Source organism: Coregonus clupeaformis, unplaced genomic scaffold (assembly GCF_020615455.1).
Source record: "Coregonus clupeaformis isolate EN_2021a unplaced genomic scaffold, ASM2061545v1 scaf0242, whole genome shotgun sequence".
NCBI classification, from domain to species: domain Eukaryota; kingdom Metazoa; phylum Chordata; class Actinopteri; order Salmoniformes; family Salmonidae; genus Coregonus; species Coregonus clupeaformis.
The window spans coordinates 389,045-404,694 of record NW_025533697.1 but is presented as its reverse complement, the minus strand read 5'-3'; positions in this window follow the sequence as shown (position 1 = coordinate 404,694).

The following is a 15,650-nucleotide window of genomic DNA, read 5'->3' as shown; positions in this document are numbered from 1 at the left end:
AGCAGCAGATGGAGAGTTTCTATGGAGCCATGTCTCTGAGAGGCAGAGAAAGTCAAGGTTGGAGTCTGTGAGTAGATGTTGAATTTGATCACTTTTTGGAATGACACTACGAATGTTCAAGTGCCCCCCTAGTAGTCCCTTGGGCTTAGCTCGTGGGTCCCAGATGACTCGAGAGTGATTGACACATTGAAAAAAGTTAAATTTTCTGTGTTTTCTGACGGCTGGGTTTAGGCCGTTTTGTTTCATTTTGATTAGGGGCAGTTCGGTAGCGCAATTAACAATCCCTCCCGCCTGCACTGGATGCGGGGAACTAATTAAAACAGCTTGCGTACCAGAAGCAGAGTCAGGGATCGCATATAGCGACTTTGGTATGTTTGAAGAGTCAAAATCCATCCTGGAGCCGGGTGAGTCGAGAGAAACCACAGGACCACCGTGGTCCTCTGTAGCTCAGCTGGTAGAGCACGGCGCTTGAAACGCCAAGGTAGTGGGTTCGATCCCCGGGACCACCCATACACAAAAATGTATGCACGCATGACTGTAAGTCGCTTTGGATAAAAGCGTCTGCTAAATGGCATATTATTATTATTATATTATATTATATTATATTATTATAGCACTCACCCACCTCCACAGCGGCGACGATCAGTGGACGAGGCCATCCACCGCCCTCCACTCCGGTGCGTATCGCTGGCTCGGTGATGTTGGGCCCAGGATTGAGTTGCACATCCCCGGAGAGCAGGAGGGTAGTGAACAGGTAGTTTAACAGTTTCCGATAAATGTTGGACTTGTGTTTGTTGCGCCTAAGCGGTTCAGTAGAATAAGGAGCGAGGTAGACTTGGCCATTATTCAGAACATTATGGTATGCTGTGTACTGACCGCTCCCGTGGAACGGTGAACCAATGTGTTTGTGTTTGGTGTTAATATTCTCCGGTAGTAGACTGATTGTGTCATCCCAGCAAGGACGCACTGAGATTATAAGTAGAGCAGCTACATAACTGACAATCATGGCAGAGTACTGGAGATAAAACACATAATTGCGTTTTAACTCTTTGCATGAGTTACTTAGCTGGGGTCGGCGTACACCTGATGGTTTAGATAAAATTACAGCATTCGAATGAGAAGCGGCACCTGCCGCACCACCCGTCCGCCATTATTTTATTTTTTTTCATTCTCCTGGCATCCGCCAAACCAAGATTCGTCCGTCGGACTGCCAGATGGTGAAGCGTGATTCATCACTCCAGAGAACGCGTTTCCACTGCTCCAGAGTCGAGATTTACACCACTCTAGATTTAATGACATTGTAAAATTAACTATTTACTTACATTTTTTAAATTGTTAATTGTTAGAGGAACTTGGGTTATGTGCCTTGCTCAAGGGCACATCGACAGATTTTTCACCTAGCCAGCTTGGGGATTCGAACCAGCAACCTTTCAGTTACCTTCCGCCCAATGCATAAAGCCTAAGTTACAAGTCAATACTGACATTAACAAAACATTAAGTATCTAAACATGATCAGACAGGAAGAGAAAGACAGAGAATCCATTGTTTGTGTCGTGGCCCATAGCTCATGGGATAGAGAGAATCCATAGCTTGTGTCGTGGCCCACAGCTCATGGGATAGAGAGAATCCATAGCTTGTGTCGTGGCCCATAGTTCATGAGATAGAGAGAATCCATAGCTTGTGTCATGGCCCACAGCTCATGGGAGAGGGGTAAAGAGAAAGACGGTGTACACTGAGTGTATTAAACATTAGGAACACCTGCTTCTTTCCCTGCCATAGACTGACCAGGTGAAAGCTATGATCCCTTATCGATGACTCTTGTTAAATCCACTTCAGTGTAGATGAAGGGGAGGAGACGGGTTAAAGAAGGATTTTTTGTGTATGTGTTTCATTCAGAGGGTGAATGGGCAAAATATTTAAGTGCTTTGAACAGGGTATGGTAGTAGGCACCAGACGCACCGGTTTGAGTGTGTTAAGAACTACAACGCAGTTTCCCGCAGTTTCAACAGTTTCCCGTGGGTATCAAGAATGGTCCACCACCAAAAGGACATCCAGCCAACTTGACACAACTATGGAAAGCATTGGAGTCAACATGGGCCAGCATCCCTGTGGAAGGCTTTCGACACCTTGTAGAGTCCATGCCCTGACAAAGTTAGGCTTTACTGAGGGCAGAAGGGGGTGCAACTCAATATTAGGAAGGTGTTCCTAATGTTTGTACACTCAGTATATATCTCACCACAGCAGGTCAAGAACAAAAGAGAAAGACACATTGAAGCTAAGACCCTTTTAGAACCATTTGACCATGTTTGGATTCAAAATCGGAGTTGTTGATCAATAACATTACAGTTGAGTTAACGTCCAATCAGATATCAGACCTACAGTATGTTATCACAACAGGAGCTCAGAGGTGTGACAGAATGGGGGATGGTGAGATAATGCATCATTCAGAATGGGGGATGGTGAGATAATGCATCATTCAGAATAGGGGATAGTGAGATAATGCATCATTCAGAATGGGGGATGGTGAGATAATGCATCATTCAGAATGGGGGATGGTGAGATAATGCATCATTCAGAATGGGGGATGGTGAGATAATGCATCATTCAGAATGAGGGATGGTGAGATAATGCATCATTCAGAATAGGGGGATGTGGGGAGCAACACAGAGAAGGCTGAATTCCTGAGAAGACAGTAAAACCTTTGGGTTGATAAAAGAGAAGTCTGGGGTTGGGCCCGCCACTATAGTACTATCTACATCTAGGAGTTATCTCCAAAAGTAAGACCTCCATAAGTTCATTCTGTCATTCTGACACCCCTGAAGAACTCAACACAACAAAGCTTGTTTTATCGTTGTGCATGAAAAGTTGTTATAGAACTGTTTCGATGATAAGATATATGTTATTTCATGCTACTGAGACTTGCATGGATGACACCAGTATTGTCAGCATTTGTTTTATTAACTGGGCTATCTGGAGTGATCAGAGAGTAGACTAAAGAAGTGAAGTAGACATACTGCCAGTGTTTTAAAGTTCTATGAAATGAGTCTGTGTAGTTGCCAGGGTTGGTGTCAATTCCATTTAAATTCCAGTCAATTCAGGAAGTACACTGTCATTCTAATTCCAATTCTCTTCAATGTTTTTCAATCAGGAAAATTGGTTTACTGGAAACACCTTTCCTCTTTTGACCTCACCCTTTCCCAGTCCCCTCCCACTGCTTGACCCCATCTTCACTAGAGGCTGTTCTCCTACTAATCTCACTGCAACCCCCCTCCAAGTCTCTGATCCCTACTTTGTTTCCTTTTCTCTCCATCTCTCAGCCCTAACCCAGATGGTCATGGTCCTCCCACTCAGCCCTAACCCAGATGGTCATGCTCCTCCCACTCAGCCCTAACCCAGATGGTCATGCTCCTCCCACTCAGCCCTAACCCAGATGGTCATGCTCCTCCCACTCATCCCTAACCCAGATGGTCATGCTCCTCCCACTCAGCCCTAACCCAGATGGTCATGCTCCTCCCACTCAGCCCTAACCCAGATGGTCATGCTCCTCCCACTCAGCCCTAACCCAGATGGTCATGCTCCTCCCACTCAGCCCTAACCCAGATGGTCATGCTCCTCCCACTCAGCCCTAACCCAGATGGTCATGCTCCTCCCACTCAGCCCTAACCCAGATGGTCATGCTCCTCCCACTCAGCCCCTAACCCAGATGGTCATGCTCCTCCCACTCAGCCCCTAACCCAGATGGTCATGCTCCTCCCACTCAGCCCCAACCCAGATGGTCATGCTCCTCCCACTCAGCCCCTAACCCAGATGGTCATGCTCCTCCCACTCAGCCCTAACCCAGATGGTCATGCTCCTCCCACTCAGCCCTAACCCAGATGGTCATGCTCCTCCCACTCAGCCCTAACCCAGATGGTCATGCACCGCCCCAATCTTCACTCTCTCTCTCCCCCTTCTCTCGCCTATTTTATCCTATCCTCTCTCATGACTCTGACTTTGCCTCCTGGACCCTACTCTACTCCCTTTCTGCACCCTAGAAAATTTAATTGATACGATTGTGATGCGTTGTTGTCTCACCTAGCTATCTGAAGATGAATGCACTATTGTAAGTCACTCTGGATAAGAGAGTCTGCTGAATTAGTCAAATTTTAAAATGTGAATTGATATGGAATTGACCCCAACCCTGATGGTTACTAACCCTTGTGATAGTGAGTGGAGGATGATATGGCTCGTAACACTTTAGAATAGTTTTATTCCCCTGTATTGTACAGCATACTTATATTAAGTCATTTGTTACCCAGTACAGCCAGAAGAGGACTGGCCACTGCTCAGAGCCTGGTTCATCTCTAGGTTTCTTCCTAGGTTCCTTCCTTCTAGGGAGTTTTTCCTAGCCACTGTGCTTCTGCATTGCTTGCTCTTTGGGGTTTTAGTCTCGGTACCTGCACCCTCAGCGGAGTCAACAAACACCGGAAGCATCCGTGTTTCAGGGAAAAGGCAGAGAGGAAGGCAAAGCCTGAAAACCGGAAGCTTCTGGTTTCTGTGGACCTGGTTTAGGCATTTATTTTACTCCTGATACGTTAGGTTAGGGCAGTGCTTCTCAATTATTTTCTGTTGCGCCCCCCCCCTAGGAAGAAGTAAACATTTCGCGCCCCCCAACTCTCCGCTGCGACTGTAAATAATATCATTTGTCTATAAAATTATTATAAGTACACCTCTGCATAACATTGTATCCTTATTAACATTAAAGAAAACAAAAAAGAAATATAGATCAACTTACAAAGAATAACTTTATTACATTTTTTTAGTCTGTAACAGAAAATACTTAAAGTGCATCGATTTGCCTGAAATTAAAAAAATAATTCAATCCTTATTCAAACTGTAATTTTTTTTTGACCATTTGATACTGAAAAATAAAATAAAATATAATCAATAAATAATAATACATTCAAATTGATCAGCAACATTAACTCAGGAGTACAATATATGAAACACTGACCTATAAAACATAAATGAATAAAACAATTTGTGCTGATTTTTTAAAAATCAAAATGAGGAAGTCAGGATTAATGGCTACAATGAGCACGTTTTGCAGTGCACAGCTTTTCGAAGCGGGGTTTGAAGCATGATACTGCAACTCTCAGCTCCTGCTCAATGTTTAGCTGGGACCTGTACTTGGTCTTCAGTGCAGCAACAGCAGAGAAGCCAGTCTCACAAAGATAAGATGTTGCAAAAGGAAGAAGAATGCCCATGGCCCTCTGCCCTAAGAGTGGATACTGCCTCTCTACACTCAGCCAGAATTCACTCAGTGTCTGTGATGTGAACCTCAGTCTCAATGTGGAGTCAGACGTCATATCAATGAACTGGTCCTCCTCTGCAGAGCTGAAACCAGTTGGAGCTGGTGCATTAAAAGGATCTCTGACCCAGTCATATTGGGAACTGTTTTCAGGGAAGTACTTTTTAAAGAATCCCATCAGTGATGAAATATGCTCCTTAATATATTTGTCTCATTATCTCCGTCTCTCTCCGCCTTTCTTTTCATCCCTGATGTTGTTCATACAGGAGACCATGTTGAGACATTCTCTACATCCAGAGAACAACAGCAGGAAGATCACAGAGCTAAGAGGTCTCACCACTCCCCACATTGTGAGGAGATTTTCCCAATTCTATCAAAGCTAAAAAAATTCACCTAAAAATACACACAGGAGATAATCTATTTCCCTGCTCTGATTGTGGGAAGAGCTGTAAAATATCAAGGGATCTGGTACTCCTGCTCTGACGGTTGGAAGAGTTTCTCTCAACATGGCCACATACATGTGAGAATCCTCATCAGTTGTCTGACTAGCTAAGATTAAAATCATTCCATCACTTAATTCTCAAGAAATCATAGCACACTCTATTGTAATCCTATTGTTTCTCACTGTGAGAGAACTGTGCAGAGGAAAGGGAGCGTTATAGAATGTTAGCCTCTCTTTACTTTATTGATCAGTGTTCACCTGGTCAGTTTTGGTGTGTTTTGTTAGCTTCTATTGTAAAGATATTGAGATTACCTTGGATTTGCCCTTAGGGTTGAATATCCTCTGTGAGGCTGGTTGACTGGGTGGTTTTGCTTCCCTCTGTAGTTTTCTGTGGGAATGAGCTAGTAGACACATGTATCATATAGAGATGGTGTGATGATCAGTTTTCACCATTAGTTTGGGTGGATACTTTTTGTTTATTAAATTGTATTTTAAAACTAGATGAGTTATTTTAGTCATTAATAGTCATTAAGGCTTAATTCAAGCCTGTTTAATTTATCTGCCAATGAAAAATAGTATGTATATGAATTTGTTCTAGTCAAGCTCTTCTCTTTTGTGTAATGAATTACCAAAAAACTATGTTTCAAGTGACATATTTACTGTTGTTCTGAAGCGGAACAAGACAGGAGGTTTAAATCAGCATCACAAAGCTAAATCTGACCTATTCACTAACATGTTTTGTCAGCATAAGCAGCTGTGAGACATGCTAGAGTACTGTAACATTATTGATCTACTGAATCATTGTAGTTGTTGGGGGTTATCTTTACAGTAAATATAATGGTGGTGGATAAGCCTTCAATGCAAGCTGCAGGGGTTGCCTTTCAACAAGATGATCCTGACATTTTAAAGGTTAAAAAGGTGGACTTTGTGGCCTTTATCGCAATGGTGATTAACGGCACTGCCAAGGTGGAGAAAAGATCTAGGAAGATAGAAATCATTGTGGTTGCGGCAGAACGGTTCCTGGGGCTGAAAGATTTATTGGCAAAAGAGTTACATGGAATATTGTCAAAAGCCGTACCACCATCTCAGGTCCTAGAGACTGAGAAGGGAGATATGGAGATTTAAAGGAAGGAAGAAATGGGAGTTTTGTTTGTTTTGGCAATGTACTATTTTTATTAGGGTGGAGTAAGTTAGTATCACTATTAAGTATGGATTTATTTTTTATTTAATTTATTTTGTGGTTTCAAACCGTCCAGTTGGTGGCGGCAATACAACATTTGGATGTAGTCTGCCATAAAACCCACAGAAGAAGAAGAAGAAGAAGAAGAAGATGTCGCTGTTGCATTGTGGTAGTTGGGGAACAGGAACTTCCGGGGAGGCGCGCAACATTCTTCAGAACAAAGAAAACGACAGGACTGTGTTTTTCGTTTCTCTTTATTACTACAGGTATGTAATAGCACGTTTAAACTGTCTAATATCGAAATAACGTCATAACATGTTAGATAACAAATCAGTCAAGGTATTATCACATTAAGGGAAAGGTTTTGTGTATTGTTTGTGTCAGTCTGAGTGATTGAAGAACGTGATAAAATATATTTTACAAGCACATGGCGCTGGGTCCATTACACGTGTTCATTTGTGAGGCTTTCCAGGTTCGTATATAGGTCAGTGCGTTTCGCCTGGGCATGTTCAGTACAAAAATGTTTTGGAAAGTTGCAGATAGAAATACCCTGAATAGAAGTGACATGATTCATTAGAATCAGAGGCATGTTTGCTCTACATAATACATTTGTATCTGATCGTGGCCAACGTCTCCATCCTCCTGCTGGACGCAGCCCTGGTACCCGCTTGTCCCTATGTATGTGAAGCTAGTCATAATAATGATTAGCCACAATAGTGGAATTTGCGGTTCGCCCTCAAAATAAAAGGCCCTCATTGAAAGTGATGCAAACTGATACAAAATATTGGAATCATGTCAAACGTTGTTACTTAATTTAAAATGAATTACAAAAACTAATTATTTTGAAAATAAACGGGGAAAACCGGTTGAAATCCCACTGTGGAGGTATTAGACCACATAATTATATTGGGGGCGTTCATATATGCACTTATGAAACGGGTTGGATTGTGCTCCCATGGAACGGGTGACACCCACAGAAAACAATTCTCAAGAGTTTATACAAATATTAGCATCTTAGCTCTTATTGCAGGACTTTGACTGTGAAATCACCTTCCCAGTCAGTCTATTGCAGGGGAACTCCAGTACTATTTGAGAAGGTCCGATCACACACATTTCCTAGGTGGCAAAGGTCCGGATGGATATTGACATTTATTGGTGTAGTAACAAACCCCCAACTTGTGACCCCAAACTGTTCACAACCCTCTTGTTGGCACATTTTACGACAGGGCTGAGATGTTTAGTTGTTGCTCTTTTTAACCAATTCTACTTGTTTCCATGTCTTATGTGTGTTTATATGATACCAGGGGTTGAAGCCCAACCAAAACAGTATTATTATATAATTATTTTGTGACCTGTGGTCCATATCGACCCCGTTCTTGGTCCTTACCGCGTTACGCCAGTTGAGTATGCTGTTTCTTTTGTTTGTATTGGACATTCATATTGCACTGTACAGCCCTACCTATGTATTGTTCAGCCTACTCAGTGACAGCCACAGAACACAACTATGTATACTTTACACAAATATTAGAGTCTTCACTCTATTGCAGGACTCTGAAACCACTGTTGTCCGGGAGTTTAACCCCGTCAGCTAAATTGTCATGATAATCAGTGCAAATGCATTGTTTCTCATTGCAAATAGGCTCAGGATAACTCCTAATAAAGTTGGGTAGCTGATAGGCCTTTTCAGAGCTTAAATAGACAAAATGATTAGTCACAGGGCTCCCGAGTGGCGCAGCGGTCTAAGACACTGCATCTGTCACTACAGACCCTGGTTGGATTCCAGGCTGTATCACAATACGGCCGTGATTGGGAGTCGCATAGGGCGGTGCAAAATTGGCCCAGCGTCGGCCGGGTTTGGCCAGGGTAAGCCATTATTGTAAATAAGAATTTGTTCTTAACTGACTTGGCCCAAACATTAGACCGGACCAAATCTGAACCAATCACTCAGACATCATTAGGCAGGTTTCCATTGAACCAGGTGCATTCGACAAAAGCAATGTTGCAAAAAAAAAAATCTTTGCACCGTGTGTAATGGAAACGGCAGATATAGGAGAAATGTTCTAAAGCTCGACAACCATTTTAAATCATTGGACGGGTGGGTTTTTCTTTTGTCAAAGTTTCTTTATTCTGACAAGTGAGGATTGAAACAGTGTTTTAAATAAATGATGATTGCCAAACCATTTTGACGGTACAGGGTGAGTCATTACGTCCAGCTGTTTTTATCGACACAAGATAGTTACATGGAAACACACCCTAGATGGCAATTGTCGTATCTATTTTCTGTGCAAACTTTTTCTAAATGTCCAGAAAAAAATCTATGGACAAGTTATTGGAAACATAGCTACTGTTTCACAAGATTGGAAAGTACAGTACAGCAGAGTACAGGAAAGAAAAGTTTAGTACAGTACATAGTATAGTACAGTATAACATACTGTATTGTATTCTACTTTACTCTAATGTACTCTGTTAGGGCGGGGCGATATGCACTACAAATCATACAGCTGTATCTTGAGTTTTTTCAAACATATGGGTGATTCAAGATTTCTCAATTTTGTTTTTCTCTAAGTAAGTGTTGTACAATTAAAGGTCAAATACACTGCATTTCAAACAGTCAGCTATAATCTAATGAATTCAGGGCTTGTGAAGTTAAACCTAGGCTAAATATAAGCCATCCACAACCAATAAGACCCACTAATTATTGTATTATTTTATAAAAATAGTTTAACCTGCTTATATTGGCATTAATCACTGATCTGGCTTTCAAGTTGGTCTATGAAAATGCATTTTTTTGTTACAAATTGACAAACTTATTGTAGAAGGCATTTGGCTATAGAAAATTAACACAGGTCTCATCAACAATTTCTCAAGTGTTAGTGATTAACCAGCTAATCTTTATGTTTCAGGTTTAGCCAACTTGGATCTGTCTGCTAACAAGGTTGAACAGTTTAGCTGTTATGAACACACCATTCTGTCTGTCTCCAACTGTTTGAAAAGCATGTTAGCCTGTCCACTTTGTTCAGATGTTGAAATCAAGTGGCCTACCTTATTTCTCAGAATGAGAACGAGTTGCCAATTCCTTACAGTGGATTCAGAAAGTATTCAGACCCCTCCCCTTTTTCCATATATTCAGACACATTCAGTTGTTTCTGTCTTTATCTATAAATGTTATTATGGTGTGAACAGGAAATACAATTGGTTTTTGATTGAAATAATACAGTGAAGACGGTTATTCAGGAAAATATTACATAGTGCTGCCTAAAACAAACTGCAACCTTGTACTAAATGGTTTTTCAGTCATTTATGTGAATTTCTGAAATCTACTGTAGGTTAAGTGCACTTACGTTGTTTAATTTAAAGTGTGCAATTTGTGTCTAATGTGAAATTAATAAATGGTTTGTTGTCAATGCTTAGCTACCTGATCTAATATATTTTTAGAGAATAAAGAAAGTGCCAGAACTGTCAAGACTAACTTTTGTGTCCGTTTCTCTTTATTACTACTGGACGACTCCGATTGAAGTCTGAGGCCGGTAACATCAACAGTGAGGACAAACCCAGCCTGCCTCTCTCCTTCCACACTGAGTCCAAACCGACAGTCACTGGGTCCTGATTGTTACAGTGGAGCCCAGTTTACTGCAGGATCCAGAGATGGCATCAGTGAAGCTGGAAGACTGCAGTCAAACACTGGAGCTGAATGTTAACATTAAAGATGAAGAAGAGGAGGAGGAGATTGGGGAATCTGTTTCTCATGGTAAGAGCAGGTTCTAACTAACTATAAGTTATCTTTTTTTTTGTCAAGCAGTGGCAAATATACAGCACTAGTCAAAAGTTTGGACACACCTACTCATTCAAGGGTTTTTCTTAATTTTTACTATTTTCTACATTGTAGAATAATAGTGAAGACATCTAAACTATAAAATAACACATATGGAATCATGTAGTAACCAAAAAAGTGTTAAACAAATCAAAATATATTTTAGATTTTAGATTCTTCAAAGTAGCCACCCTTTGCCTTGATGACAGATTTGCACACTCTTGGCATTCTCTCAACCAGCTTCACCTGGAATGCTTTTCCAACAGTCTTGAAGAAGTTCACACACATGCTGAGCACTTGTTGGCTGCTTTTCCTTCACTCTGCGGTCCATCTCATCCCAAACCATCTCAATTGGGTTGAGGTCGGTTGATTGTGGAGGCCAGGTCATCTGATGCAGCACTCCATCACTCTCCTTCTTGGTCACATAACCCTTACACAGTCTGGAGGTGTGTTGGGTCATTGTCCTGTTGAAAAACAAATAATCCCACTAAGCCCAAACCAGATGGGATGGTGTATCGCTGCAGACTGCTGTGGTAGCCATGCTGGTTAAGTGTGCCTTGAATTCTAAATAAATCACCAGCAAAGCACCATCACACCTCCTCCTCCATGCTTCACGGTGGGAAGCACACATGTAGAGATCATCTGTTCACCTACTCTGTGTGTCACAGACACTGCGGTTGGAACCAAAAATCTCAAATTTGGACAGATTCCCACCGGTCTAATGTCCATTGCTCATGTTTTTTGGCCAAAGCAAGTTCTTTGTCTTGTTGGTGTCCTTTAGTAGTGGTTTCCTTGCAGCAATTCCACCATGAAGGCCTGATTCACGCAGTCTCCTCTTAACAGTTGATGTTGAGATGTCTGTTATTTGAACTTGTTATTTTGATTTGTTTAACACTTTGTTGGTTACTACATGATTCCATATGTAATTTCATAGTTGTGATGTTTTCACTATTATTATACAATGTAGAAAATAGTAAAAATAAAGAATCCCTGGAATGAGTAGGTGTTCTAAAACTTTTGACTGGTACTGTATGTGAATTTGGGAATATCTACTATAGGTTAAGTACCGGCACCTCAAATATCTAGTGCTTGAGCTCCTGTTCCTCTTTTTAGAATGTTAGCTCAACAGTATTGTGGAGCTCCTGCACCTAAATATAAACAGTACCGGCACCTATTTCAGTCCAAGTCGAGCACTGAAGTAGATAATTTAACAAGAATAAATATAATATATTTTTAGAGAATAAAGAAAGTGCCAGAACTGTCAAGACAATACCTTTTTGTGTCTGTTTCTCATTGTTACTACAGGACGACTAGAATTAAATCTGAGGCCGGTAACATCAATAGTGAGGACAAACCCAAGCTGCCTCTCTCCTTCCACACTGAGTCCAAACCTACAGTCACTGGGTCCTGATTGTGACAGTGGAGCCCAGTTTGCTAAGCAGGATCCAGAGATGGCATCAGTGAAGCTGGAAGACTGCAGTCAAACACTGGAGTTGAATGTCATCATTAAAGATGAAGAAGAGGAGGAGAAGATTGGGAAATCTGTTTCTCATGGTAAGAGCAGGTTCTATCTAACTAAGTTTGTGTTATTCATTCCAACTTCCCAATGTGCATGAAAAGTTGCAGTAGAACTGTTTCATGATTAACTGTTTCAATGAGAAGGTAGATATTATTTCATGCTACTGACCCTTGCATGGTTTTACACCAGTATTGCCAGCATGTGTTTTATTCACTGGGCTATCTGGAGTGCTCAGAGAGTAGACTAAAGAAGTCAAGTAGACAAACTGCCAATGTTTTAAAGTTCTATTAAATGAGTCTGTGTAGTTACTAACCCTTGTGATAGTGAGTGGAGGATGACACTAACCCTTGTGATAGTGAGTGGAGGATGATATGGCTTCTACACCTGCATTGCTTGCTCTTTGGGGTTTTAGGCTGGGTTTCTGTAAAGCACTTTGTGACAACTTCTGATGTAAAAAGGGCTTCATAAAATACATTTGATTGACATGTATATCACACCAACTGACTGGTTCTTCTGTTGTTGTTCACACAAGAGACCATGTTGAGATGTTCTCTACATCCAGAGAGCAACAGCAGGAAGATCACAGAGCTAAGAGGTCTCACCACTGCCCACATTGTGAGGAGAGTTTCTCAATTCTATCAAAGTTAAAAATACACCTAAAAATACACACAGGAGAGAATCTGTTTTCCTGTACTGACTGCGGGAAGAGTTTATCTCGACTGGGCCACTTAAAAAGACATGAACGTATACATACAGGAGAGAATCCTTACTCCTGCCCTGACTGTGGAAAGAGTTTCTCTCGACTGGACCACTTAAAAAGACATGAACGTATACATACAGGAGAGAAGCCTTACTCCTGCTCTGACTGTGTAAAATGCTTCACAACATCAACTGAGCTAAAAGTTCATCAGAGAACACACACAGGAGAGAAGCCTTACTCCTGCTCTGATTGTGTAAAATGCTTTACAACATCAACTGAGCTAAAAGTTCATCAGAGAACACACACAGGAGAGAAGCCTTACTCCTGCTCTGACTGTGGAAAGAGTTTCTCTCGACTGGACCACTTAAAAACACATGAACGTATACATACAGGAGAGAAGGCTTACTCCTGCTCTGAGTGTGTTAAATGCTTCACAACATCAACTGAGCTAAAAGTTCATCAGAGAACACACACAGGAGAGAAGCCTTACTCCTGCTCAGACTGTGGAAAGAGTTTCTCTCTGGACCACTTAAAAACACACCAACGGATACACACTGGAGAGAAGCCTCATCACTGCACTGACTGTGAGACGAGATTCTACAGATTGGGCCATTTAAAACGACACCAATGTATAAAGGTGAAATCCTCATCAGTTCTCTCAGACCAGCTAAGATTAGTCACTCATCTCATAAAAGAAGTGGTAACAGTTAATTGGATCAAATGAAGAAAGCATAGAACACTACATTGTAATCCAATTGTTTCTCACTGTGAGAGAACTGTGCAGAGGAAAGGGAGCGTTATAGAATGTTAGCATCTATTTACTTTACTGATCAGTGTTCACCTTGTCAGTTTTGCTGTGTTTTGTTTGCTTCTACTGTAAAGATATTGAGATTACCTTGGATTTGCCCTTAGGGTTGAATATCCTCTTTTGAGGCGTCTCACAATGGAGTCTGATGGTTGACTGGGTGGTACTGATTCCTTCTGCAGTTTTCTGTGGGAATGAGCTGTTAGACACAACATACACTGTGTGTACAAAACATTATGGACACCAGCTATTTCCATGACATTGACTGAACGCTATGATCCTTAATGATGTAGTTTTTGTGTATTTATTATAGATCCCCATTAGCTTTCAGCAAGAAACTGCAGTTGCAGTGGGCTATGGAGAATTTGAAAAGCATTGCCTGATTTGATGAGTTTTGTACTGATGGGAGGACTAGGGTATGGGAAAATAAACATGAGTACATGCATCCATGCTGTGTGTCAGTGTTTCAGGCTGGTGGTGATGGTGTGTTTTCATGGCACATATTGGTTCTCTTGATAAAAGTGCAGCAACTTTTGAATGCCACAGGATATCTAAACATCATTGCCAATCAGCATTGTATCCATCTGTAAATGAATGAGGAAAATGTGGAATTGGAATTTGGGTTACTTTGTGAATTGACTGTAATTGAAATGGAATTGACCCTGACATTTGCTAACCCTTGTGATAGTGAGTGGGGGATGATATTGCTAATCATTTTCAGAGGGAAGTTGATTTTTAAGTTTCTGTTCTATATTAAGAAAGATAAGTCAAACATATTTAACACCTTTTTTGGGCACTAAGTACTTCAATATTTACTTCCACAAATGTTTTAAACTGGTACCTGCTACCTTCAGACACTTGTAGGCGTGCTAGAGCGAAACAACAGACATGAACTTGTTGGTGAGTCTCACCTTTCGATGTGTAGGCCAAACTTCTCGGACGCTACAGACAGAAGTCTCCTGGTCTGACAAACAACACTGTAGTTCTTCCACCGCAGATGAGGAAGGCCGACCTCAGAGGATGTGGTGGATTGAGACGCAGCCCATGCAAAAAATACATCTCTAGCTTAAACAGACAGATTTTGATGGGGATTGTTATTATGATGCTAATTTGATTTCCACAGGGGTGCTCTAGGGTTTCTTAAAGCACATCAACGTATACATAAAGAAGAGATGCCGGTAACACTTCCTTTTATGGGGTCCTTAATTACAGTGTAATTACATGTGTAACTACACTGTAAACAAGTATTGTAGTTAACTGTAATGACACATAGTTACAATGTAATAACATGTACCTGGTAGTAATTGTGGTCTGTGATTCCGATTTATTAACAACTGTGACAAAGGTTGGGATCCCTTGTGGATGCTCTGGGTGTCTGAGATATTATAGCCTATGCTCAATAGGCACTAATTAATATTTGCCAGCAATATACTCCCCTGCATCACACTGCTAGCTAGCCTCTGAAGCTAAGCAGGGTTGGTCCTGGTCGGTCCCTGGATGGGAGACCAGATGCTGCTGGAAGTGGTGTTGAAGGGCCAGCAGGAAGCACTCTTTCCTTTGGTCAAAACAAATAACACCCCAATGCCCCAGGGCAATGATTGGGGACATTGCCCTGTGTGCCGTCTTTCAGATGGGACGTGAAGCGGGTGCCCTGACTGTCTGCGGTCACTAAAGATCCCATGCCACTTATCGTAAGAGTAGGGGTGTTAACCCCAGTGTCCTGGCTGAATTCCCAATCTGGCCCTCATACCATCATGGCCACCTAATCATCCCTAGCTTCCAATCGGCTCATTCATCCCCCATCCTCTCCGCTGTAACTATTTCACAGGTTGTTGCTGTAAATGAGAATGTGTTCTCAGTCAACTTACATGGTAAAATAAAAAATAATTTACTTAAACATGAA